Source organism: Erinaceus europaeus, chromosome 21 (assembly GCF_950295315.1).
Source record: "Erinaceus europaeus chromosome 21, mEriEur2.1, whole genome shotgun sequence".
Taxonomy (NCBI): domain Eukaryota; kingdom Metazoa; phylum Chordata; class Mammalia; order Eulipotyphla; family Erinaceidae; genus Erinaceus; species Erinaceus europaeus.
The window spans coordinates 18706281-18733315 of NC_080182.1; the positions used below are offsets into that span (position 1 = coordinate 18706281).

Consider the following 27035-nt stretch of genomic DNA (forward strand, 5'->3'; position numbering starts at 1 on the left):
ACCCAGGGTTTATGGGGTGCAGACGTTTGAAGGTCTGGCTTTTGTAATTGTGAGACTACATGTTGCATCAACTGACATCCCACATTTCAATTTACAGTTCATAAGTGAGAGTCAGCCAGGCCTTCTCATTGACCAGTGAAAATTTTTTTTAACATAAATAAGGTATTTGAATCTTCCAAGACCTATGGTAATATTAGTTCTCCTTACAGACTTGAAGTCCTAAAATAACTTGAGTGAAAATGAATCATAATTCAGTGGTATGTCAGCTTTTGACCCCAAAGGGTTTCTTAAAATAAAAAAAAATAAGATGATGGAGGAAATCAAACAGATCTGTGATAGAGGTGTAAGGCCTCATGGGTATGAGATACAATAGACCTATTAGGTGTTTGTTCAAGATTCTCAATACTGTTATTTGCTTAAGACAGTAGAGTTCAGAGTGAAGGTCACTATCCTCTGCTTCCCAGGGAACCTAGACTTGTCTTTAGTTAATGCAGCTAGAGGGGTGACTCAGAGGGTAAAGTGTATGACTTGTAGGAATGAGGAATCCAATTCAATTCCAAGGTCACTAAACACTTCCCCTCTCTCTTACAAAAAATAAATAAGTAATTTAAAAAACATATCATCAGGGAGTGGGGTGATAGCACAGTGGATTAAGCGCACATGGCACAAAGTGCAAGGACTGGCATAAGGATCCCTGTTCGAGCTCCAGCTCCCCACCTGCAGGAGGTCACTTTACAAGCAGTGAAGCAGGTCTGCAGGTGTCTGTCTTTCTCTCCCCCTTTCTGTCTTCCCCTCCTCTCTCCATTTCTCTCTGTCTTATCCAACAACAATGACATCAAATAACAACAACAATAATAACTACAACAATAAAACAACAAAGGCAACAAAAGGGAATAAATAAACAAATATTTTAAAAAGCATATTACCAGTCTGACTAAATTCTTGAATGAGCTATTTAAGCCATGATTACTCCCAATAGGACTAGAAGCAATTTAAAGCCAAACCTTGTCTTGAACTCCTCCACAGTTATATCATCTATTCACTTGATGCACTTAATATCCTCCAGAGAAATATCTAACTGATTCTCTGAGTTCTCTGTGACAGCCAGTGTCTGCAACGCTAGATGATCAACACAGTTTGAATATTGTTCATTAGAAAAAATATATATATATATGTATGTAACACATTAACATTTCTCAATTCAATGGAAGTAGATCTTCAGGATGTGTTTTCCTCTGCTCATCTCAGCATCTATCCAGCAGCCAGCAGATGTGCAGCAATGGCTGTCCTGTCCCCTCCTGATGTCCCATTATCTCTGTTTTAATCATAGTCACATAATACCACTAAGGCCACATTAGACTGATTTATCCTCCTGTCTGTGCTTCTGCATTAGTCTGTGAGCACTTTGGGGACAGAACTTACCTTTGATTCATCTTTTTATTACCAGTACGGTGATTGGGACACAGAAGAAGCAAGACATATTGTTATAAAATGCCTAAATGTGGAGGAAATAATGAACAAGACATTGAAAAACACCTTCATTTAACTATCTAGCTCGGTTTCATTCCTCTACCAGAGTCTGCAAAGAATAATGAAAATCACACAAAGGATTTTAAAGATCAGGGGTGGAAAATGTAAATCTGGCTGCTTCATTTCCTACTTTCCAAAAAGCAACAGTCAAAAAAGTCACGTGAATAAAAGGCATAAATGTCAGTGAATAGACTTATCGGTGTGAATGGTACCAGCTTTTTGGTGGACTATTTGAGCATTAGTAGTGAGGCAATACATTTTAGTGCATGTTTCCATCTTGCAACTGTGTATTTAGAGATTGGAACACTATAACACTTAAATAATTAATAATTAATAATAAATAATTAATATGTTCCTCCAGAGAAATGGTTTCTATTATCTCTGGCCTGTTGGGTGGTCTCCATTTATCTTCTTAAAAGGCTTTACGATTTGGGACCAAAATAGAAGAGACGGTTCATTTCCTCTGAAACAGTTTTACCCCCACCCCTTGCATATCTAGTGGTCCCCTGAGACTGAAAGTCTTAGAAACACATACTTTGCATTTATAGATTCAGGTATCTATATGGTGAAAATCTCTTTAGTTGTATTCTTTATGTAAAGTTCTGAAAATATATTTTCAAAGACAAAAAAAAAAAACATTGTTATTTAGGAAAATTATTTCCCCCACAGAAATGTGTTTGCATTGTTGATTTTTGTTTAACTGATGTTTCCTTAAGTATTCTTGCAGGCCTCAGATTTTAAAATCACTTGAAAAATACTTAGACCACCTTTTATTTGTGTCTTAAATTACATCCTGTTTGGGGGTTGGTGCATATTATGACGGGATTGACTAGGTAGAGGAAGATTTGGTCATTCTAGTTTGCCCTGGGCCATCTGAACAGCTGTGTTAGCAGCAGGTTCTGGAAACACTGGACTCAAGACTTTTGGATATAACTCAAGAATCAACATGACTTCACCACAGGACTTCATTCTGCCTGTAACTGTTCTTTTGTGGTCATTCTGGAAGTCAGAATTCAGTATGAATGCCTCTTGAGAAATGCGTTTAATGAACTATAAAAATCAGTAGTCTGAAGAGAAGGCCATTTCTGATACAGTTGATTATACTCATTTCTGCTCACCAAAGCTAATTAAGGACCATAGACGTGTAACAAGGTGACACAACACTAATTCAATGGAAGCTGAATTCTAGCAACTGACAAAACATACAGCTAGAGATTGGCAATTTCTCTGTGAAATGCAACAGTTCAGCCTCTTGGACCTCATACTTCCCTTTCAAGTGCCCTCTCCATGAACTTTTCAGAATGTTTTAATTTTAAATACTTGTTTTGAATTCACAGACCTACTGATTGTTTGATTAGATTCGTTTTTAGGCCTCATTTTAGAAGATTAAATATTGAAGACATTTTTTTTTTCTAGTTCATGCTTCTGCACAGCTTTTGAATTCTTTTGAAATAAAAATTGCTCTTAATGAAACATCTGAAAACATGAACAAACAGTGAACAGGCAGAGTTTCCCAGAATAATGATGCTATTGTTAAGTGATTGAATACTTGGGAGATTAATATCATGGTGCACTGGCATGTTGGTTAATTCTAGCCATAATTTAACAGTAAAACCTACTTAAGAAAGCAGGAGGCTGAACATCTTGTCAGACACAAGGCACACAGGCATAAGGCTGAACACAATAACAAATTAAGCTCTGTTTATATACAGACATGGCTAGCCTTATTTTTTTTTCTAAATATGTGATTTAGGTAATAATTGCCCTGTAATTTTAACTGTGTGCAGTTGAATGTTTGCTTAATTGTTTTATTGCTATTGTACTTAGTGATACTAATACAGAGTGCTTGTGAAATTTGGCTTTGTTTCTCTAAGTATTTATTTACATAAAAGTGGCATCAATTTAGATGTGGTAACACATATCCCATTTCCACCAAATTACTCTAAAATTATTTGAACAAAAGCCATGGGGACGTTTTAGGCCAAGTGAAAACATGTGGTTGAATTTTGAAAAGGGTTCTCACATGCTGTAGTTCAGACCTGACCTTTCTTGCATATTTTACAGAATTCACAAAATAGGTGATTTTTGCTCAAATGTGGATTACTGTGAAATATCTGCAGATATTACCTGTCTACTATGTGAACTTGTAGCTCAAACATGTACATTTTGCAAAAAGGAGAATATGAGAGTTTCCTATAAAGTTCACATCAACTTTTTCAGCCAATCAGTTTTAACAAATACAGAACTTTACTAGTGTAAAACATCATTTTGACTCATAATACAAAATCAATCACATCTAGCTCCTAGGTTCACAAAAAAGTGCATGAAATTTAGCATTTCAAGGGTGGGGGTGCGGGGTGTGATAAAACAGGTTTCTGGCAGTGATGTGCATTTGAAATCCTTGGGATACTTGTTAAAATGGAGATTTTGACAGAGGAGGTTTGGGGTGGAGTTTCAAATTCTGCATTTTTAAGAAGATATAGGTAACATCTATGCTTTGGATCCATAGACCACCATTTGAATAGCAAGTAAGAATTAAATATGTGACACCCCCCCATTTTTGTTGCCTTAGTTATTATTATTGTCATTTTTGCTGTTGCTGTCCTTGTTATATAGGACAGAGAGAAATCGAGAGAGGAAGGCAAGACAGAGAAAGGGAGAGAAAGACAGACACCAGCAGATCTGCATCACCACTTGTGAAGCGACCCCCTGTAATTGGGGATCTGGGGGCTCGAACTGGGATCCTTATGCCAGTCCTTGCACTTCATGTCATGTGCACTTAATCAATTGCTATTCTTACCTGTATTTTACTGAAAGACACATAGAAATACATATACTCATAGTCAAGGTTCGGCCCCAAAGCATGATGAATTTTAGAAATATAGTGAGGCATAAGATCAGAAACATTTACCTCTTCTAAAAGGCAGTCTATATATTGTAACTGGTTCATTATTCAAGAAGCTATATGGTATGTTAGTTCTTCCCAAGTAGAAGGAAGACAGAAAGGAATTATTTCCAAATTTAGGTTGGAAGAAATTGCATTAATATATTATTTACTATTTTGTAACATTTGGATATCTATGACCAGTAAGTTAATGCACTTGATAAATAAAACACCCGGCATGGATAATGGACTTGCTTTGCTGTGCACATAACTCAGGTTCCAGCACTGCCCCAATGATGCAATGTTTTTTTTTTCTTTCTATTTTAAAGAAGAGAAAATAAAAAATGAAAGGAAATTTACTAAAAATAATAGTGATGTATTGAACATAATATTTTTGGAAAATATTAAATAATTGTGGGGGCTTGGCGGTGGTGCACCAGTTAAGTGCACACAGTCCTAAGATGGCCTGTGTTTGAGCCCCCGCACCCTACCTGCAGGGGAACCGCTTCACAGTGGTGAAGAGGGTTTGCAGGTGTCTATCTTTTTTTCCCTTTCTCTGTCTCCTGATCCTCTCTGAATTTCTCTCTGTCCAGTCTAATTAAAAAAAAAAAGAATCTTGGGACATTAGACATTGGCCATGCCATAAAGAAATTCATATTGTGATGGCCATTAGCCATTTCAGGAAGCAGCATACCTCAACAATCCTTCCTCTGAAAATAAAGTTTACAAAAACATGTGCATTCCTACCAGCAAATAAATATAAAAGAGCTAAAGATGGCAATAATTATAATGGCAGAAATAAAGGGTGTTTCTAGGTAAACCTGTGTGAAATTAGACCACAGTTCCGAAAAACAAACCAGAGCTTATTTAGTTAAGGTAAAAGTATAAGAGTGAAAGTCAGATAATTATAGTCCTTTGTCCCAACTATTTAGAGGTTATGATTTAAAATGTTAAGTGAACATGAATACAATGAAGTAAAATATGGAAAGTATGATTCATTTTCAGAAGATCCAAGATGAAAAAAGCAATAGCCATAATACCTCCACAAAAGGGTAGAGAATAGCAAAAGATCTTAGAGTTATGGAAAATAGTGTAAGTGTACTTGATGAGTGAGGGACAAATATTTCACACTTACAACTGTAATTTGTTAATTCTGCAATGTGTGTTTATTTAAAGCAAGTTAAATTTCTTATATATATGTTTTTTAAAACATATCACATTAATATATAACTGTTTTAGTGTAATTCATATAATTTAATAATCACATTTAATAAAATTTTCCTAATACACAATTCAATACTTAATTAAAATTAACATACTTAGTATTTGATTTGAATTAAGTATTCTGAGTTATAATACTTTATAGCACAGATAAAATAAAGCTGGTTTGGGGTTGATGTAAACAATATTCTCTAAAAATTCTATGATAATCACAATTTTTTATTTTGAGTACTTAATGAAAATTATGTTGCAAAGAAATGAATAATTGAGCTTTCTTTTAAATTGCATTGTGTTTACTTTTTTTTCTTTTTTTTTTTTTTTTTCTTTTTGCCACCAGGATTATCATCACTGTGGCTCAGCATTTGCACAATTCTAACACTACTAGTGACTTTTAATTTTAACTTCTCTCTTCATAGACAGTATTGCATGGAAAGAGAGGGAGACAGAGACAGAGAGAAAAGACTCCTGTAGCACTTCTTGTCAAATTTCCCTCATGCTTTTGGGGGCAGGAGAACCAAGGTCTTGAACCCAGGCCCTAGTACCTGGTAATGTATACACGCTAATGGCAATGGCACCATTTGAGCTATGAAATGTAATTTAATTACTAAAACTTTATAATACTGAGTATCTATATAAGAGGACACTAAAATTTTATAGTTTCCAAAACCAAGGTCTTTAGAAAACATATAATGTGAAATGAATGAGTTCTCTGTTTCAAATAGAAATATGAGCTGTTTCTCAGGCAAGATTTAACCTTTGCTTTTAGCATTCCCCCAACCTCACCTCCCAAAGAAGCTGTAGGAAGAGCTCTTATTTTTTTTAAGCACACATACACACATAGAGAAACAGATACCAATCTCCATGCTTTTTTGTTTGTTTGTTTGTTTGTTTGTCTTTTGTCTTCACTGGGCTTTAACTGCTCCATGTTGACTTTTTCAGATAGTAAGACAGAGGCACAGAGAGACAGAAAAACAATATAACACAAAGCTCCCTTTCAGGGGATAGGACTAGCACTAGGGGCTCAATAGGACACAGTACATGCGCTATTCAAGTTTGCTCCTTCTGAACCAATCTCCATGTTTTCTAATATTATGATTATATTTTGAGAAACATTATTTTCAGGAGAAAGCAATAAGTATTTGCTCAAAAGTGACTTGAAGAAGTTTTATTTATGTCATCTTCTAACATACATTGCTAGATTTTTTGCTGCTTTTTTTTTTTTTTTTTTTTTTTACCAGAGCACTGCTCAGCAATGGTTTATGGCAGTGTGGGGGATTGAACCTGGGACTTGAGAGCCTCAGGCATGAAAGTCTCTTTGCATAACCATTAGGCTATGTCCCCGCCCTTTAGCTGCCTTTACACTTAGTCTAGTATACCCTGCAACAAATGTATACTTGAAGTAAAATATTGCAATAGAAAGGAATTAAATGAGCTTTCACCTAACATTCTTAAGGACTTTCATTGACAGTTTATAGGGAGCATAAAGTTCTGGGGAGTCCTGTGAAAGGGCTTATGATGGAAGTGATCAGTGATGGCAACGAGAGGAATCTGTTAGAGGTCTGGGCCCATAGTATCTATGAGAGATTCCAAGGCTTCCCTGATTAGCACCCCAGGTCATGAGGTGACCCTATATTGCCAAAATTGTCATAATTAAATGAGCCAGTCTCTTGCCCTTTTCTAGTTTTTTTAGTTGTTGGAAAAGTAAATCTTTCCTTTGTATAGTTAGTTGAATAGCTGGAGTGATGAGGGAAGTGAAGTGGGGGTAGGAGAGGAAGATGTCTAGGCCTACGTAAGAGATAATTGTCTAGAGAATTTATGGTGCCTTCTTTAGGCCACTCTTGTAGATTACTGAGCTTATTGGGTCTAAGCCTAATCACAGAGGACTATTAAACACTTCTACTTGAAGTATATAATCACCCCTAACTTATGGTGACATAAATATATGCACACAGTGCCATAGGCCCTAGCCTATATATAGAATCTATGACTTTTTTAGAAAGCACTCCATCTGAAATGGAGCTAGGTAGTGTCATGTCTTAAGAAAGATTTTACTATTTAAAGGAGTTGGGAGATTGACATCTCCAGCTTGGTGGCTCTAGAGACAATCCACAGCACAAAGGCAGTAGCACCATAGCATGACATGGTGGCATTAGTAGGACTGACTTAATTGCGACCATTAAAGACAAAGTAACAAAGTAAGGGATCAAGAAACAAGTATGGACCGACCAGTCAACGCCCATGTTCAGCGGGGAAGCAATTACAGAAGCCAGACCTTCTACCTTCTGCAACCCACAATGACCCTGGGTCCATGCTCCCGGAGGGATAGAGAATGGGAAAGCTATCGGGGGAGGGGGTGGGATATGGAGATTGGGCGGTGGGAATTGTGTGGAGTTGTACCCCTCCTATCCTATGGTTTTGTTAATTAATCCTTTCTTAAATAAAAAAGAAAAAAAAATGTTAAAAAAAAAAAAAAAAGAAACAAGGCATCACGAAAAACAATCAAAATCCCAGAGGATCCAGGACAAAGAGTAATATGGATTTATAGAGAATGTGTTGGCTGACTAAAGAAGTTATGGAATATATATTCCATATAATACTGCTCTGTAATAAATAAATATATATATGATATTGTGTCCTTTGGAACAGAGTGGGTAGAACTAGAGGTGATTATGTCTAGCAAAATAAGTTACAAGATCAAAGACAACTACCAAATTATTTCACTCATATGAGGAATCTACGGAACTGATAAACATGAACTCGAAAAAAAATAAGCAAGTAAACTTTTTCTACAACTTGGTTATCTTAGAGAGGTGGAGGGTGGGGATACAGAAGGCTGGTGGTGGTTGTGGTGTGGAACGGTACACTGTCATCTTATAATTTTGTAACCTACTATTAATTATAAATAAAAGTAAATAAATAGAATGTGAAAGTGTCCTTAAAGTTTTATAAACAGTTTAAAATGGCAACAGTTTATTGTTATTATAACTAAGTTTTTATAAATTTCATAATTTTTAGGGGTTGGGTGGTAGAGCAGCAGGTTGAGCAGACCAGAGGTCTGATAAAAGCCTGATAACTCTACCTTGGTATGTCACTGCTTCCTTTTCCCTAGCAGCCTGCACTATTTTTTTCTTGTTATTGTGTTTTGTGTATATATGGCCACTGTATAGAGATTTAGTCTGAATCTAGATTCAGGGATTTGTTGGGTAGTGGCAGCTGGGTCCAGAGATATAAGGCTTACTTTACTAGCCACCAGCCATCCTGCAATCTTTTTTTTCCTTTTTCTCTGTTAGTCCAAGGGAAGACTACACAGCTTTTGATTAGATATTTACCTCTATCACTGTGACAGCTTAGTACCCTAACTACCTGGAGATCATAAATTTAAAGCTCAGAATTTCCTCTCTCTCACAGCCAGCACTGTGTTTTGTGTCTGCTGCAGTGTTGAGACAAAATAGCATAGACCACTGTTGGTACTTTCAGCTTCTTTGTGTCTGGTTTAAATTCTGCACCCCTTCTCACCCCAACCTTGCAGGAGCTTAAGGATTAGTATTTCTGTGGATGTCTCAGCTGTAGTTTGATGTGTTTTGCTAAGTTTGATATTTGTTAATCTTTTTTTTTTTTTTTTTTTTTTTGCTGGGGGGTTCTATATATCTGCTGTTATTCCATGGTCATGCTCCCCTGAAGTCCCATAAAATTTTCTATGCTGACAGAATTTGTATGTTATATAATCAGTATTGATTTTTGACATTGCTTAAGCGTGTATGCCTTTGGAAGTGTTAGTGATAGACTCTAAATTATATATGTAATGTCATTCTGTAAAGAACATAAGCAAGAAAATAATATTAACTGAAATCATTGTTTGTGAGTGTATGAATAATTTTATGTTTTCCTCCATCTTACTAGCTTGACTTTATGAGGTATTTTCCCTCTATAATGGAAAAAAATCAACTTATTAAAATGTCAGTGCTCTGGTGAGGAATGGGTTGAAGACTGTTAATAGAATTTCAATTTTATGGTAATAAAATGTGGTTTTTCATTATATTTAATGTTAAGGAAAGTGGAACCAATTATGTTCTCTTGGTATATGAAAAGTACACACCTTCTAAACATATCAAATTTTACTTTGGTTTATCAGTGGTTAACATTCATAGAAGTAAATAAGAGAACATCCTATGAGCAGAATATATTATGTCTTACGTTTTCAGGTTAGTTCATACTGTATAATCCTCAGGTCAATTGGGGAAAAATATGAAACTTCAGAAGGAATCCACTTGTCCATAGAATTAAGCTTATTTCTAGGAAATATATATGCAGGAATAAAGGGCATTTTAATACTCTTATTAAAGCTACTGTTTTATTACTATAATTACTTTTATAATAGGATAGGTCCTTGGTTGTTTTATACAAATTACTCTCTTTGGAGATGGTCTCTTTATACAATAAAAGCCAGTTGTTGCCAAGAATTAATAAACACCTGTAATTTATATTTTGTTTTTGTATGTCTTCAGTTTTAGCTTATGAAAAGTTGCTTTTAATTAAATATTTCAGAGATCTTAAATTTAACAGAACAATTTCCTAGGAGAATAGGTGTTGGAAAGTACTTCTTCTAGCGTTTGCCCTTCTTCCGTAGCCAGTCAACAGCATCAGGTTGAGCCTGATGTAAAGTTTCGAGACCTCCTTTGAATCTGGAGAGGTGGCAGTCGTTGACTATGTAGTACTATTTACTTTTTTCAATATTGGTATGGTTCACTTTTACTAGAAATTAACATGAGTTTTTTACATCAATTCTGCCACTAACTAGTAACGTAGATCACCACTATCATAATATTCACTACATCATTCATGTTAATAGAATCATATAATGCATATTTTTGTCCATTGACTAACAGTATAACGTCTGTATGTTTGATTCTAATGCTGGTGGTCATTGCCATCATGTATGATATTACATATTTTGAGTAAACCTAAGGCATATATTTCACAGTGTTATTATTGGTTATTTGACTAGTTTCCAGTCTTAGGTGGATGACAGATATTCTTATCAACAGATTTTTAAAAAAATATTTATTTATTTATTCCATTTTGTTGCCCTTGTTGTTTTATTGTTGTAGTTATTATTGATGTCGTTGTTGTTGGATAGGACAGAGAGAAATGGAGAGAGGGGAAAGAAAGATAGATGCCTGCAGACCTGCTTCACTGCCTGTGAAGTGACTCCCCTGCAGGTGGGGAGCCAAGGCTCGAACCAGGATCCTTAGGCCGGTCCTTGTGCTTTGCGCTGCCTGCACTTAGCTCGTTGTGCTACCACCCGACTCCCAACAGATTTTTTTTTTAAGTGGAAGGTTAACAAAGTGAATTTCTTTAGTAATTTAACAAAATAGATCTTTTGTAAATTTTTTGAAGTTACTTTTTTTAAAAAATATTTTTATTCATTCATTCATTTATTCAACAAAGACTGTGAGAAACTGAGTCAGAAGGAGGAGATAGATATGGAGAGAGAAAGAAAGATACCTGCAATGCTGTTTCACCACTTATGAGGTTCCCCCCTACAAGTGAGGACTGGGGACTTCATTTACATATATACTCAACTGAGCACACCAGCATTTGACCCCAAATTTTATTTCTTTTAACCTGTCTATTGTATCAATATCATTGCCTGGGTTATATGATGTATTGAATACCAGTTTTCTTCTGCCTCCATGTAGTGGCAAAGTGATATGAACAAGAAAGACAATCTTTATTCTCTTGTAACTCTCAGGTAGAAGCCTGTTCTTCCCATAAAATAGAACAGCACTATAATGGAAGTAGTAACACTGAGTCTCTTAGAATAGAGATACTTCTGCTTCAGATAAAGATGAGGAGTGAAGACTTCCTGGAGGAAGTTTTCAAGCTGGTATTCCACAAGGGGTTGTCAGTAGAGAAGCAAGAGGAAAAGTAGAAAATTCTTTACCCCTGGAATTGGATTTTTATAACAAAAGTACTCTAGAAATTTCCAATAATTCATTTAATTTGAATTTGATATCTCATGTAGGGAGTGAAGAGACTAGAGACTAGTAAGAACAGCTGAATTTCATATCCTTTCATATTATTATAAGTAAGTCTCAATTTTTTTAATTTCATTTTTTACTTCTTAAAAAAGAGAGCAAGAGGTACTAAGCCTGTGAATAAGGTCATAGCTCCAAACCTTCCTTCAGTGTGGTGGGGGCTGGATTCAAACCTGGTCACATACATAGCCTAGAAGCACACTACCCAAAAGAGCTATTTTGCCAGCCCAGTATTATCATTAAAATATATATATATATATGGGGTTCTGTAAATACAAAATGACCACTAAAGCTTAAAAATGTATTTAACTTTTATATCATTGAAAGGACAATTCAGTCCAGTTAAATAGCATTAGACGTAGTACATAATGATGATGAAAGGTTTATTTTTTGTGTAAATACTGTTTTTAATCAGCCCTTATGATACAAGTAACCACAAGAAATAAGAATAATTTATCAAGTACTATAAATTTTTTAGTAAATAATTAGCTTTAATAGATTTATTTTTTTATTTTTATCACAGTTAAGAACAGCCAATTTTTTTAATATACACTGAAAGAACATTGCCACATTATCAAATGCTTATTGTGCTTCTAGTAGGTGTAATTACTTTGTGTATCAGAATACATAGAGTCCTCCGTTGGAGGCATTTAATATGATCTATATTTAAGCACCAAGTTCATAAATACAGATTATTTCAAGAAAGCATGAAAATGAAACTTTGCATTGAGGTTGCTTACATATTAAATTACACCGAGCATATCAATGGGGGTCTTTTGATGGACTGTAGAGATCATATATCCATGCTTTATCTTTATCTTTCTGGTAAGTGAGGAACGTCTGTGTGTGTGTGTGTGTGTGTGTGTGTGTGTGTGTGTGTGTGTGTGTGTTTTCCTTTTGGCTCATACATTTTCATGCTGGCAAAGAAAAAAACACTATCTTAGGTGTGTTCCTTGTAAGGAAGAATATTTCCATGAGTGGAATGTAAAGAATGCACTTAAGGGTGTATGTTTGTCTACACCTGCAGTAATAGTAGGAGGGGGTAAGACAAATGAACCAGCAGTTACTGACACTTGAGATAGAATTGAATGAATTTCTCAAACTGCTCATAGTCTTAATATGTGCTTTTAAGAATATGTTTTAAGATTAATCTGAATTTTCTGAACATAAGGTCTTACCTCCTCCTTTAGAGTCCTTTGCTTTGGTGCAAAACTCTACACCCAATACACCCAACTTGCTTTACTTTGTTTTACCTTTCTGTCCTTGTTTCTTAAGTTCCACCACTGAGTGAGATCAACTAGTATTTATCTTTCTCATTTGGTTGTTTTAGCTCACTTAACATAATGCAATCCACTTTTCAAAAGTCTCACTGAGTCATAACTAGAAGAAAAATTTAGCTATTTAGGAAGGCATAAAGGTTAAAAAACAATATCAATTGATTTGGGATGAAGATAATGACAAATAAGTACATTTTTTTCTTTAAAAGTAATCCAGTTGGACTGAACACTGGTGCACACTCTATTGAATGTACATGCAACAATGCACAAGGACTCTTTTCCAAGCCACTATCTCTCACCTGCAAGGGGAAACCTTTGAAAACAATGAAGCAGGGCTGCAGGTATCTCTCTTTCTTTCCCCCCTTTCCTTGTTGATTTTTTGTGTGTTTATCAAATACATTAAGTATTTAAAAAGCGGTATTTTAGGGAGTCGGGTGGTAGCACAGTGGGTTAAGTGCACATGTTGCAAAGTGCAAGGGCCAGCGTAAGGATGCCAGTTTGAGCCACCGGCTCCCCACCTGCTGGGGTGTCCTTCACAAGTGGTGAAGCAGGTCTGCATGTGTCCATCTTTCTCTACCCATCTCTGTCTTCCCCTCCTCTCTCCGTTTCTCCTATCCAACAACAATGACATCAACAACAACAATAATAATAACTACAACAATAAAACAACAAGGGCAACAACAAAGGGAATAAATAAGTAAATAAATATTAAAAATTAAAAAAAGAAAATACTAAAATAAAGGAATGTTTTAAATATCACTAAAAGTCAAATGCACTGTCCATTGTGCAACAGAGCCACCTGGAACATTTGAAATGCAATCCAGTCATTAACATGTGTTTCTTTTTTTTTTCTTTTTTTTTAACTTTTTTAAATATTTATTTTATTTATTTTTTTCCCTTTTGTTGCCCTTGTTGTTTTATTGTTGTAGTTATTATTGTTGTTGTTGTTGTTGTTGGATAGGACAGAGAGAAATGGAGAGAGGGAGGGGAAGACAGAGAGGAGGAAAGAAAGATAGACACCTGCAGACCTGCTTCACCACCTGTGAAGCGACTCCCCTGCAGGTGGGGAGCCGGGGTTCGAACCGGGATCCTTATGCCGGTCTTTGTGCTTTGTGCCACCTGCGCTTAGCCCATTTCTTATATGGAGCAGTCACCAGGGTAGTATTACTTTAAAATAAAAATATTTTCATAGATATTTATTATCATAAAATTTTATAGTAGTTATGTTGATATTGATCAAAACAACTGAAAACATTATCTAGCTTTCTGAAAACTTAAGGTTTGGTTAAATAGATGACCTAGTTGGAGAAAAATGTTAAATAATCTAAAATAATCCTACTAATACATATTACTGTGACTGCAAAAAACATTAAGTAATTTTATGTAGACTGTGGGACCACTGGTATCAGGATTGGGAGAGATGTTTGTGACCAAGGAATTTGACATACATTTGTATTTTGAAAGGCTGATATTTAAAAAATGATCATTAAAGAAGGCTGAAAGACATCAGTAACAAAGTCATAAACGTACAGACCTCTCATGTTCCATGTCTCTTATAAGATGTATAATGTAACATCTTATATGTAAACTGTAAGAGTTTGCAGACTAAGGATTGAGAGTAAAGACAGGTGCATAGAAAGAAATAACCTAAGTGTGTGTGTGTGTGTGTGTGTGTGTGTGTGTGTAAAGAAAGATGTAACATAAGAAGAGCAATCACAGAATAATCCGGTAGAAAATGGAAAGAGAAACCTGGTGATAGCCATTATATAGAAGGAATGAATTTATAGATAATATATAGAAGGAATGAATTTATAGATAATATATAGAAGGAATGAATTTATAGATAATATATAGAAGGAATGAATTTATAGATAATATATAGAAGGAATGAATTTATAGATAATATATAGAAGGAATGAATTTATAGATAATATATAGAAGGAATGAATTTGTATATTTCTAAGGACGGGCAGAGGGGAAAATATGTTACCAAAAATATGGCATTTGTGAAACAAGTGTGTGGATAAGTGGGGATCAGAGAAGATGAAACAACTATTGGCTATTGTTTTGATGAAGGCAGTGCTACAATTAACAAACAGTATAATAACATAGAGGTGTAGCTTATATTCTGAAGTCATTTTGCCTGGGATTAGATGCTCATTTTACCAAACATGTGGCCTTAGGAATAAATGACCATGGTGTCCTCTTCAATTAAATTGAGTTAGTGCTAGTTCTACATCTTGGGGTTACCAAGATAATTAATATGAGAGAATATATAAAAGCTTGTAGAATTGGTCCATAAAACACTTTCATGTCATGAAAATTTGTGTCAACTACACATCCACACCACACACATATACACACTTGAAAGAGAGAGAGAGAGAGACTTTAAAAGGAAGATTGACAATTTCCTCACTATATGACTGCTTTCAGTTAAAATCTTCCAGTTCTAAAACTACTTACAGAATAGCTATGAAAGAATTACAGGCTTCATAGTACAAGTTCAGACACTAAAAGACAATATGGTACTGGGATGGGGTTCAGTTCACAATTAACCATTTAAGAATAAACTTGGAATTAATAGCAGTAAGAAACAATTCTGAGATTAATATATATATAGGTGACAGTGATTTGTTGAATGTTGGCAAAGAAAAGAGAAAATAATGAGTAGATAAGTGGCTATTAACTAGGATTGTAGTTACTAGTAGAAGACTATATAGTGGAAGCAATATTGAAGTACCTGAACCTGGAAAATATATTGGAAAATATTGCCATAAAAAGATTGAGTGAAGAAAAAAAAAACTGTGAATTGAAGTTTATCTCACATAAAAGTTTGTTTTCCTAAAGTATCTCTGAAAAAAGAATCTGGGATAAAATAGCTTCATCATATATTCAAGAAATATAAGTATTTAACCAAAAAAATTGGGGGGGGGGAACTAGGGTCTCTTACATGCACAATTTCACCACTCTGCAACAGTTTTTCATTCTGATAGAGGGAAACAGAGAGATAGAGATGCAGAAAGGGCTAGATATGAGAGCATAGGAGTTTCCTCTGACCTACAGCACCCTTCATCTGATGCCAGAGCTCACATCTAGGCCTCAGGCAAGGCAAAGCACCTGCCTTAACTAATAAGCTATCTTTCTGGCCCCCCAAATTACATTTGAATGTATATAAAGAATGAATGGATAACAAAACATATGGAGGGATTTGGTAACAAAATGGAAGGAATTTCAATGCCACACATATAGTACCAAGATTTTAGCATAAAAAAGCGTTTTATTTTATCTTTACATAAACTATAAAAAGCAGATCTTAGTAAACATATATGTATATATTAAATGGAAACTGAGGTATGAAGAGGTAGATCAGTTTGCTTCATGCCATAGGAATGGTAGGGATCTAATTCAATTTCATATGAATTCTGAAGCCCATTCTTTTTCTACATAAGCAGAACAAATATTAAGAGATGTCAAATACGCTGAAATATGCTATGACCAGTTCTAGAAATCACCTGTTAGTATGTTCTTTGCAACCCTGCTTTCATGGAAATCTCATCCTTAATAGCTTTCATTGAGATGGCAGTCTATCAGGGTCCATAAGATAGAGCACTTGTGCACATTTATCCATAAATTACGGGGACATATACCTTAAAATAAAAATGCACAATAGTTTGCATTGACTAAGTAAGTATAGTAAGCAAGTAGAAAGACATAATTTTTTTAAAAGCATAAAGTACTTAATCAAATAGTTTCTACTTAGACCTAGGCAGCCCCCTCACCTACTTCCTATTTCACTTCACTCAATCACTCTGAGGCTAACGTTGTCAGATAAAGAAAGGACTACAAAAGATGGATAAGAGTAAGAGACCAGCACACTCTAATGATGGCTCTCTTGGTCACTACCAGGCCATCCCATCATCCAGGGTCCTAGTCAGGGAATCTTGGAATTCCCACATAGATAAGATGGGCGTAGACCTCTAACAGATCCCTCTCTCCACATCATTGGTTATCTCCATCAGGAACAGCATCATCATGGACTCTCTTGTGGGTCTCTACAGGACCTTGCCCTCAATGTGGAGCAACAGTGGTAGGGACTATCCCACTCTCCAAAGAGAGGCTGGGTCACTCTTCCACTTAAAGAAGACTCATCCTGAAATGAGTGCAGCCTAGAATATTCCTAGCTGTGATCATGGAATGTGAGCTCAGATCTACAGGGATGCAGAGGTTACACAGACTCCTATGCTGAATATGGTCCCCAAATCAGATCGATGGGGCTTTCAGTTGACAATATTTATATACTAGTCCCATATTTGGAAGCTACTTTCTTCCCTGATCAGCTTTCTTGTCCTAATTCCAACTTTGAGACCATCTCCCCAGAAAATACTTTTAGTTCATCTGCATGCTAGCTGTTGGGCTTAGGCAAAAATTAGTAAAGTCATGGGCCCCTTGGCATATACCTAAAATAGACTTCCTAGATTTTCCCAAAAATAGAGATCTCAAGTCTCATCTGCTATCTTCTTACCTTTACATTCCTGATTATTAAAGAATTTGTTTTGCTTTATATAAATGCTTTTCAGCCACCAAGTTGCAGATGCTACCATGAAGCCAACGTGACTTCCCTGAGCAGACAACCTCACCATATGTTCTGGAATCCCACCTCCTCAGAGTCCTGCACCATTAGAGAAAGACAGAAACAGCCTAGTAGTATAGATCGACATACCAAATTCCCATATCCAGCAGAGAAGCAATTACAGAAACCAAACTTTCCACCTTCTGCACCCCATAATGGCCCTGGGTCCATACTCCCAGAGGGATAAGGAATAGGAAAGCTTTCCATTGGAGGGAATGCGATGCAGAACTCTGATGGTGGGAATTGTGTGCAATTGCACCCTTCTTATCCAACATACATGTCAATCATTATTAAATCAATAATAATAAAAAGATGGCAAGCTATTTATCCTAACTATATATCCTGAATATACAAATTATAAGCTAGAATTACTAACTACATGACCCAGTGGATTAGTAACATTTTATACATTTTGGTTTAATATTTGAAAGTAGAGTCAGAAGTTTACATAGTAGTGTGCAGTTCCTGAGTATAAATATGGCAAAATCAAACTGAAGGTGTGCATTTCTGATTTTGAATATCTATTCTAGGTTTACTTTCACTGCAATTTAAAGAGCCAGCAAAGACACTAACAAGTTACTACTCATTCATCCGCCTGCCAGTTTTCTTGCTATATTAGTACTTTAATTCAGTCAAACTGCTAATTAGCCACTAAACACTAGTTAAGGCAGATAAAGGCAGGCAGTTACATAGACATTGCCAATACATTTTCTTCAGACTTTCTTAAAACTACCAGACCAAAAAAATCAAAGAATCTGTACCTGAGTTGCAAATTGGCATTTTATTGGCTACAAAAGATATCAGTAAGCAAAATCTCTGAACAAGTTCTATTCCGCATTGTTTTTTTCTTTTTTTAATATGGAATATCATTTGAACAAAGGCAAATGTCCCCAGTTCTGAAAGAAATCTTCCATGTCTGTAAAAAAAAAAAATTCCCATATTCTCTGGAATCTTGCAACTTACCAGTCACAGTTATATTGTTGTTTATGTAGTATCCTCTTGAATTGGTGGTTCTCAAAAGACTATCCTAGTATCACCTGGGATCATGTCAGAACTGCAAATTCAGGCCCACCTCATACCTACTGAGTCAATATTTCTGGGAGTAGGGACCAAGCAATCTGTTAACAAGGAGATTCTGGTATAAAGTTTGAGAACTATGCTTTAGAGTTAGTTGGTCAGGTTGTAAAAGAAGCTACGATCTTGATGCACCAATTTTTAATAATCTAATAAATAGTAATATATTGGCCACAAATGAATTTTGAGAATCATTTTTCTTATTCCTAAGAAGTATAAAGATCATATTTGGTTCTCAAAACACTGCCCTTTATTCAGACATTCCCTCTTAGATATTTTCTTCTATTTTCCTACCTAGATGCTTCAAGTTTGTGCTTTCTGTAATGTGCTAGCCACAATTTGCATATCAATGTTGCATTAGCTTGTGAAGTAGATTTATAAATGGCTTAGTGGTACAGAACTGAAAACAAGTTGTTAGATTATTATTGTCTTCTCTGGGTAGTAGAGGTATAATTTCATTACCATAAAAAATAGGTATGTGACAAAGAGCTTAGAGCTTTCATATGAGGGCTTGGAGGAAACAATTACAGGGTCATTTGAAGGAGCAGTATTGGCTACTGGGTATCTTATCTCTGTTCTCTTTTCAGAAGCTCCTCAGGCTTTGGATATGAAGTCACTGTGTTGATTTGTTAGGCCTGTTGTAGCTAAGTACTATAAAATAAATGACTTAACTAATAGAAATTTACTTTCTCATTATTTTATAGGTTAGAAATATGAGACTAATTTGTCAGCAAGGTCCTTTCTTCTGAAACTTGTCTTGTGGGCGACTTACCTTCCTATGTCTATACCTTGGTCTCTCACCAGAGTTTTTGTTCTAATCTATTTTTCTTATCATATGAAGTTATTTTGCTTTGATTACCTTTTTTTTTTAATCTCTGTATCTTTGGACCTAGGCAAATAGTAAATATCCCCAATATCGTATATTAGGAATTCACATGAATTTTCAGGAATATAATTCAATTCATAGCAGCCATGCATGACTTTTGACACTCATTTGTAGATTAAACTTGTTAATGTTTCAAAGTACTGATATGCTGTAGTCTTCTTTTGTAGATGAACCATCTGACAGACGTCTGAGGGATAGCTGTATCACATTCTACCTGAATTCCTAAGATGCAATTAGCATCACCAAAAAAAAATTTTTTTTAATGAAAGGACAATCTAGAAGTATGAGAACAACCACATTTGCTAAAATATTTCTCCATTGAGTAAATGTGATACCTTTTTTGTTTGCTTTTAAACTGGTATCATATAAAAGGCGTGTGAAAAATGAGTTAGCTGGAAGTTAATTGACTATGGAGACTCTATTTTCAGTTTCTATATTGTTTGTTTTAGTATACACAGTGGATGATTCAGAATAAAAGTATTTTAAAATAAACTACTTATAAGAAGATCTCTCTAATTTGCTGTCTTCCTAATTCATAAAAGATAAGCATATGAGTACCTCTGTTTTTTCACCAGCACTGAAAAATGAAAAAATAAATAAATAAATTAGGTTTATGTGTGGAATAACCAAGGATATCAACAAATCTGATTCAATAAAAATGCTATTTGTAAATAAAAATACCCAAAAGTTTGTTTCTTTAAAAAGTAAATGCAATACTTGTATTCACAAGCTTGAATAACCATATTATAAAAGCTAATAGACATGGTAGCTTATATTTATTCATTTATAAAAATTCTTATCATCACATGCAAGTAATTATTGAGTAATAACTACTTCCTTACAGAGTATTCTTAATAGAAAAAATTGTATTTTGGAACTAGATATATTATGAGACTATGGGTAATCAGTAGAGTTGGTGATTATATAGAGATATTATGAAATTGCATGAGTTAACTTTAGCAGTACATTAGCAATGGGTATAAAGCATTTCCTTCTCTGACAAGAGAGAGAGCACTAAGGTCCACAAGGAGAGAATTATGATATAAAATGTGTTCACATCATTTTTGTGTTTCCCCAAGAAATGAACCTATCCACCCCCAGGAAAAGAAGTGGACCATGGATTATACTTTATCTCTGCTAGCTGTAGGAAATAAAAGCATAGAGAAGTTAATTGGATTTGTCTGAAAACTTCTGAAGCCAGGGGACATACGGCATCAGTGCTTAGGTGTCCACTTCAGGCACTACCCCAGAGTTCAGCCACTTATTTTCTCTAATGGAAGAGTTTTTCTTTAACTCTTTTTTTCTTTTTTTCTTTAACTCTTTTTTTTAATAGGTGACATAACATAAAAGTTTCTTGATGAGTCAAACTGTAAATCTCAATCCTAAGAAGGAAATAAGTGAGATAATTTTATGAATATGTTTTTTCATAAAATTTTTTGTCTTTTATGTACATGACCCAGGTTTGAGCCTGGCCCCCACAGCTCTGGAATAAACATTTGTCTGCACATGGTGTCTTTCCCCTTTATCTTTGCTTTTTCTCTTCTATCTGATAAAGTGATTGTAGACCACTGAAATCTTGGAGGTAATTATTATTTTCTCTTTAAAGTGTGAAAAAAAATCAGGCTGGGGAGCTAGCAAGCAGGACTCATGCAAAATAACCTAGATTTACTCCTTGACACCACCAAAGATAGACTTGAAAAGATGCTCAAGTAAAAAAACAAACAAACAAAAAACCAGTTATAAAATTCACCTTCATTTATCCAATAATTTTTCCCCGGTCTTTTAGGATACTTTGAAAAAACAATGAGAAGAGAAATAGAATTCCTTGCAATCATGTCATATTGGTAGCTTTTGTGTTAATGGTGGTGTGAATACTTAAAAAGAAGCGTAAACTTTATTTACTTGTATCAGTTGTTGACTTTGCTGAACACCAGGAATACAGTAGCAGTCATGCAGAAAGAACCTGTTTGTCATGAGAGTTCAGACATTTATTGGAACCACTGGTCCATTAAGTACCTTCTCCTATTGTTTAAAGCATATTTTAACTTTTCAAAGTCATTTTTTAATGTTTTAATTTATCTTTCTTTCCTTCTTTTTATTTACTTATAAAAAGAACTGACAAAACCATAGGATAAGAGGGGTACAACTCCACACAGTTCCCACCACCAGATCTCCGTATCCCATCCCCTCCCCTGATAGCTTTCCTATTCTTTATCCCTCAGGAGTATGGACCCAAGGTCATTATGGGATGCAGAAGGTGGAAGGTCTGGCTTCTGTAATTGCTTCCCCGCTGAACATGGATGTTGACAGATGGATCCATACTCCCAGTCTGCCTCTCTCTTTCCCTAGTGGGGCGGGGCTCTAGGGAAGCAGAGCTCCAGGACATATTGGTGGGGTCATCTGTCCAGGGAAGTTTGATTGGCATCATGCTAGCATCTGGAACCTGGTAGCTGAGAAGAAAGTTAATATATAAAGCCAAACAAGTTGTTGACTAATCATAACTTAAAGGCTGGAAGTGTGCTGATGAAGAGTTGGGGGGGGGTCTCTTCTGTAGATAGCTAGTAGGCATATTTTAGTTATATTCCAAAAGGCCTGCGACTCTACTAGTTTTTTGTTGTGGTTGTTGTTGTTGTTGTTTCTCCTGAACCTGAAATCTGATATGCAGGCGGATCCACGTCATTCTGGGGAGATGATGTCATGGCTGCAAAAAGGGCCAGAAAGCTGGGTCAGGGAAGAGAGTAGCTCCCAACTCCCAAATATGGGAAAGGTGTATACATATTGTTGACTCTAAACTCCATCGATTTGATCTGATCTGGGGCCCATATTCAGCCTATACAAAGTCATTGTTAATGCAGAACAGTATATCTGAGACAAGGACTGAATTTGTATGACCACCGTTAGAGTGGAGGCTGAATCAAGTACTTGAGGTTGTGTTTTATTGTTTTCTGATTGTGTAGTACTAAAAAGATTCCACAGGAAAAGTTGTGAAATGTAGTTCATTCTTTGTACTGTGAATGTGTGTGTGTTTCTATTTATAGTAGTATTTAGTTTTTTTTTTCCTGAGAAACAACCCCCCCTTTTTAAAGAAAAAAAAAAGTCTTTCCACAAGAAAACATTTCAGTTTTGAAGGTTTAACATATTGATAGTTGGGCTGGACACTAGTTCACCTGGCTGAGAATTCAGGTTACCATTTGCAAATTCCCAGGTTCAAGTCCCTGGACCCCACCTGCAGTAAGGAAGCTGTATGAGTTGTGAAATAGTGCTGCAGGTGTCTCTCTCCCTGCCTCCTATCTTCTTCTCCCCTCTCAATGTCCCTCTGTCCTATCAAAAACTGATTTAAAAAAAGGAAAAATGGTCAATTGGAGTCGATTTATTGTTCAGTCATTGAGCTACAATGGGAACCCTAGTGGCAAAAGGAAATGTTTATAATAATTTTTCACATATGTTTACTGAAGGAGAAGATAGTAATATCAGTACTGCTAGTCACTATCCATATATGTACACAATAATTGAGCAACACATTGTGGGAAATGACATTATGTGATATAGTGATTTTATTTTAGCCTAGAAAATACAGACTTCAAGTTTAATTTAGAAGAATAAAACACTTTTCAGAATTACTGTATGAAAAGGAGGAGTTGGGAGGGTTAGATTGTTATGTGGAAAACCAAGAAATGTTATATATGTACAAACGACTATAATTTACTATTGACTGTAAGCCATTAATTCCCCAATAAACAAAAAATTAAAATAAACACAATAAAATGTCTAATAATAGACCTAACAAAAGAAGTTAAAGACTTGTATACTGAAAATTATGAGTCACTCTTAAAGGAAATAGAAGAAGACAAAGAAGTGGAAAGATATTTCATGTTCATGGGTTGCAAGAGTAATCAGAATAATCAGAATGACCATTCTATCCAGAGCTATATATAGACTTAATGCAATCCTCAGGATCTCACCATTTTTTAAAGAAAAAGAACAAAAGCTTAAAAAAAACAGAAAATACCTAGAGTTACCAAAACAATTTTGGAAAAAAAAAACAAAACTGGAGGCAGCACATTTCCAGAGAGCAAACTATGTTATAGGGCCATTGTCATCAAGACTGCTTGGTACTAGAGTAAACATAGACACACTGACCAGAATTGAGAATAGAATTGAGAGTCCAGAAATAGGCACACCTATGGACATCTAATTTTTAACAAGAGGGCCCATCCAATTAAAGGGAGAAAGTAGAGCCTCTTTAATAAATGGTGTCAGGAAAATACAGGTGAAATGTTCAGAAGAATGACACTGAACCACTGCATTTCACCAGAAACAAAAGTAAATTCCAAATTGGTTAGGGACTTGGATGTTAGACCTGAAACTATTAAACACTTAGTGGAAAATATTAACAGAACTCTTTTCTATCTAAGTTTTATAGGTATCATCACTGACAGTCCAATTGCAAGGAAGACAAAAACAAAAATAAACTGATGAGATTTTATCAAACTGAAAATCTTATTTTATTATATTTATTTTTCTCTTTTGTTGCTCTTGTTGTTTTTATTGTTGCTGTTGTTATTGATGTTGTCATTGTTGAATAGGACAGAGAGAAATGGAGAGAGGAGGGGAAGACAGAGAGGGGGAGAGAAAGGCAGACACCTGCAGACCTGCTTCACCGCCTGTGAAGCAACTCCCTTGCAGGTGGGGAGCCGGTGGCTCAAATAACTTAAAATCTTTTGCACAGCAAAAGAAACCATCACTGAAAGAAAGAAACTCCTTATAGAATGAGAGATCTTTATGTGCCATACATCAGACAAAAAACTAATAACCAAAATATATAATGAGCTCACCAAAATCAGAAACAACAAAATTAACAAAAAATGACCCCATCCAAAAGTGGAGAGGATGTGACCACAATAATCACCAAAAAGATCCAAAAAACCCACAGAATTTTTTAAAAAATACTCCAAGCCATTGATTATCAGAGAAATGCAAATAAAGACAACAGTAAGATACCACGTGTGAATGGCATACATCAGAAGAGATGACAACAACAAATGCTGGAGAGGCTGAGGGGCTATGGAGTTCCCCCTCACCCCCTGCAGTGGTGGTGGTAATGTAGATTGGTCCAACCTCTGTAGAGAGCAGTCTGGAGATCTCTCAGGAGGCCAGAATGGACTTACCCTGTGCCCAGTGATTCCTCTCCTAGGGATATATCCTAAGGAATCAAATACGCCCATCCAAAGATCTGTGTATAACTATGCTTATAGCAGCACAATTTGTAATAACCAAAACCAAGAAGCTACCTATGTGTCCAACAAGAGATGAATGCCTGAGAAAGTCGTGATATATATATATATATATATATATATATATATATATATATATATATATATATATATATATACACACACACACACACACATATACAGTGGAATACTGCTCAGTTGTTAAGAATGATGAATTCACCTTCTATATCTCAACCTGGTTGTAGCTTGAAGGGATCATGTTAAGTGAGATAAACTAGAAAGAGAAGGATAAGTATAGGATAATCTCACTAATGGAAAGAGGTTGAGAAATAAGAACAGCAAGGGGCAACATAAAGCATAACTTGGACTGTGTTTGGTATATTGCATCAAAGTATAGAACTCTGGGGAGAAGGGGATAGGGGGTCTTACATTCTGGTGCATGATGCTGGTAGATGAACTAGGCTGGGATAGAGAGTGTTCTGCAAAAAAAAAAAAATACACATGTATCAAAAACTCTGTTTACTGTAAACCATTAATTTCCCCAATTAAAAAATAAAGGCTGCATATGTTTGTTAGTTGCTGATGTAGCTGGGGAGTGATAAGAAATTTTTGTGAGAGTGGGGTTGTATTGTAACTGACATGTTAGTATTAGATAGTAACAAAATATTTGGTTATAGATGGTTGTGTACTAAGTACAGTGTGACAAAAGTGAAATAGCTGTATGAATGTTAAATATAATTTTTTCTTTGGGTAAATAACTTTCCTGCCAAAATTCTTTGTTGGAGATGTTGGCAGTCATAGTAGTAAAGTTTCAAGCTGTCATTTGGGAAAGAATCTTTACCCCCTTACATGTCTTATCTACTTTAGATAGTGCCAAAATCTGGAGATCTTTTTATATAATGCATTATAGTCAGATATTACTTGGAAAAGAGCTAGTATTTAATGAACACATATCTTATGCCAGCTACAGTTCTTAGCATGTTATGTTAATCTTGTTTAACCCTTACACCAACCCTAAGTTTGATTCTGATGCAGTTTTCATATTTATAAATAGTTACATTGTATATACTTTTAGTAAATCAGAATCTAAATCAAAATTTTAATAAGTTCATTTATATCACTGTATATGATAAAATAATGTGAATAGTACATTAAACTTACTCAGACAAGTAAATATGTAATGGCTGAGCTGGAATTTCAGCCATGTTAGTTTATTGTCACTCTGCATTGCCCCGGAGCCTAATGTTTAGATTCCCACAGACATGGAGCCTGATCAAACTAGGTTTGATATATGTTGTTTCTTTATCTTGGAGGCAGCTGGAGATAATAATTCAGCACTACATCAAATTGAATAGCACCATGTTTAAGTTCTTGCCATAGTTTACATAAATTAGGAGATTTTGATCAATTTTCTTTTAGACCATGGTACAAAATAGTAATAGACACTCTCAGTTCTAGTTCTTCTTGACTTTTTAAGTTGTTGAGTTATGATTTTAATGGATGGAAAAGAAACGGTACCAGGCATACACATAGTTACAGTGTCAGGGTTATGCTGACAAAACTTGAACAAGTCACTATTAGAGAGTTTCATACCAGTTCTGGCTAGTAAAATGCAAAACATTAGTGATAGGGATCCTGTTTCAGTAGTATATAGGACATTTGATATTTTCTGTATATCCTTATACTTTCTTGGAAACACAGAGTTAATTAAAATATGCTAAATATCTTATGACCAAGGTTTAAGTTTGAACATAGTTTTCATGAACTTGACACAATACACACTGTACACCTTTTGTGTTTTTGTGTTGATTCAGAGTATCTGGTGAAATTCTTAAAGACTAAGTCACTCTTTTATTAGTGAGTTAATAATGATTGACAAGTATGTGGGATAAGATGGGTACAATTCCATACAATTCAATTCCCACCACAAGAGTTCCATATCCCCTCTCCTGCTTAGAAGTTTCCCTATTCTTTATCCTTCTGGGAGTATGGACCAAAGATCTTTATAGGGTGAAGAAGATGAGAGGCTTCTCTAATTGCTTCTCTACTGAACATGGGCATTGGCAGGTCAATCCATACCCCCAGCCTGTGTCTGTCTTTCCCTAGTGGGGTAGGGCTCTGTGGGGTAGGAGTTCCAGGACACATTGGCGAGGTCATCTGCCAGGGAAGTCAGGTTGGCATCAAGTTTGCATCTGCAACTTGGTGGCTGAAAAGCATAAAGATATAAAGCAGAACAAATTGTTTAATCATCAGACACCTAA

At 35.4% G+C, this 27035-nt stretch overlaps 1 protein-coding gene across 19 annotated transcripts in view; it reads left to right on the plus strand.

Moving 5' to 3' along the window:
• The window catches only part of RBMS3 (RNA binding motif single stranded interacting protein 3), a 1638617-nt gene that overhangs the window by 1035040 nt on the left and 576542 nt on the right, over positions 1 to 27035 (plus strand). The gene's annotated exons all lie outside the window — the stretch shown is intronic.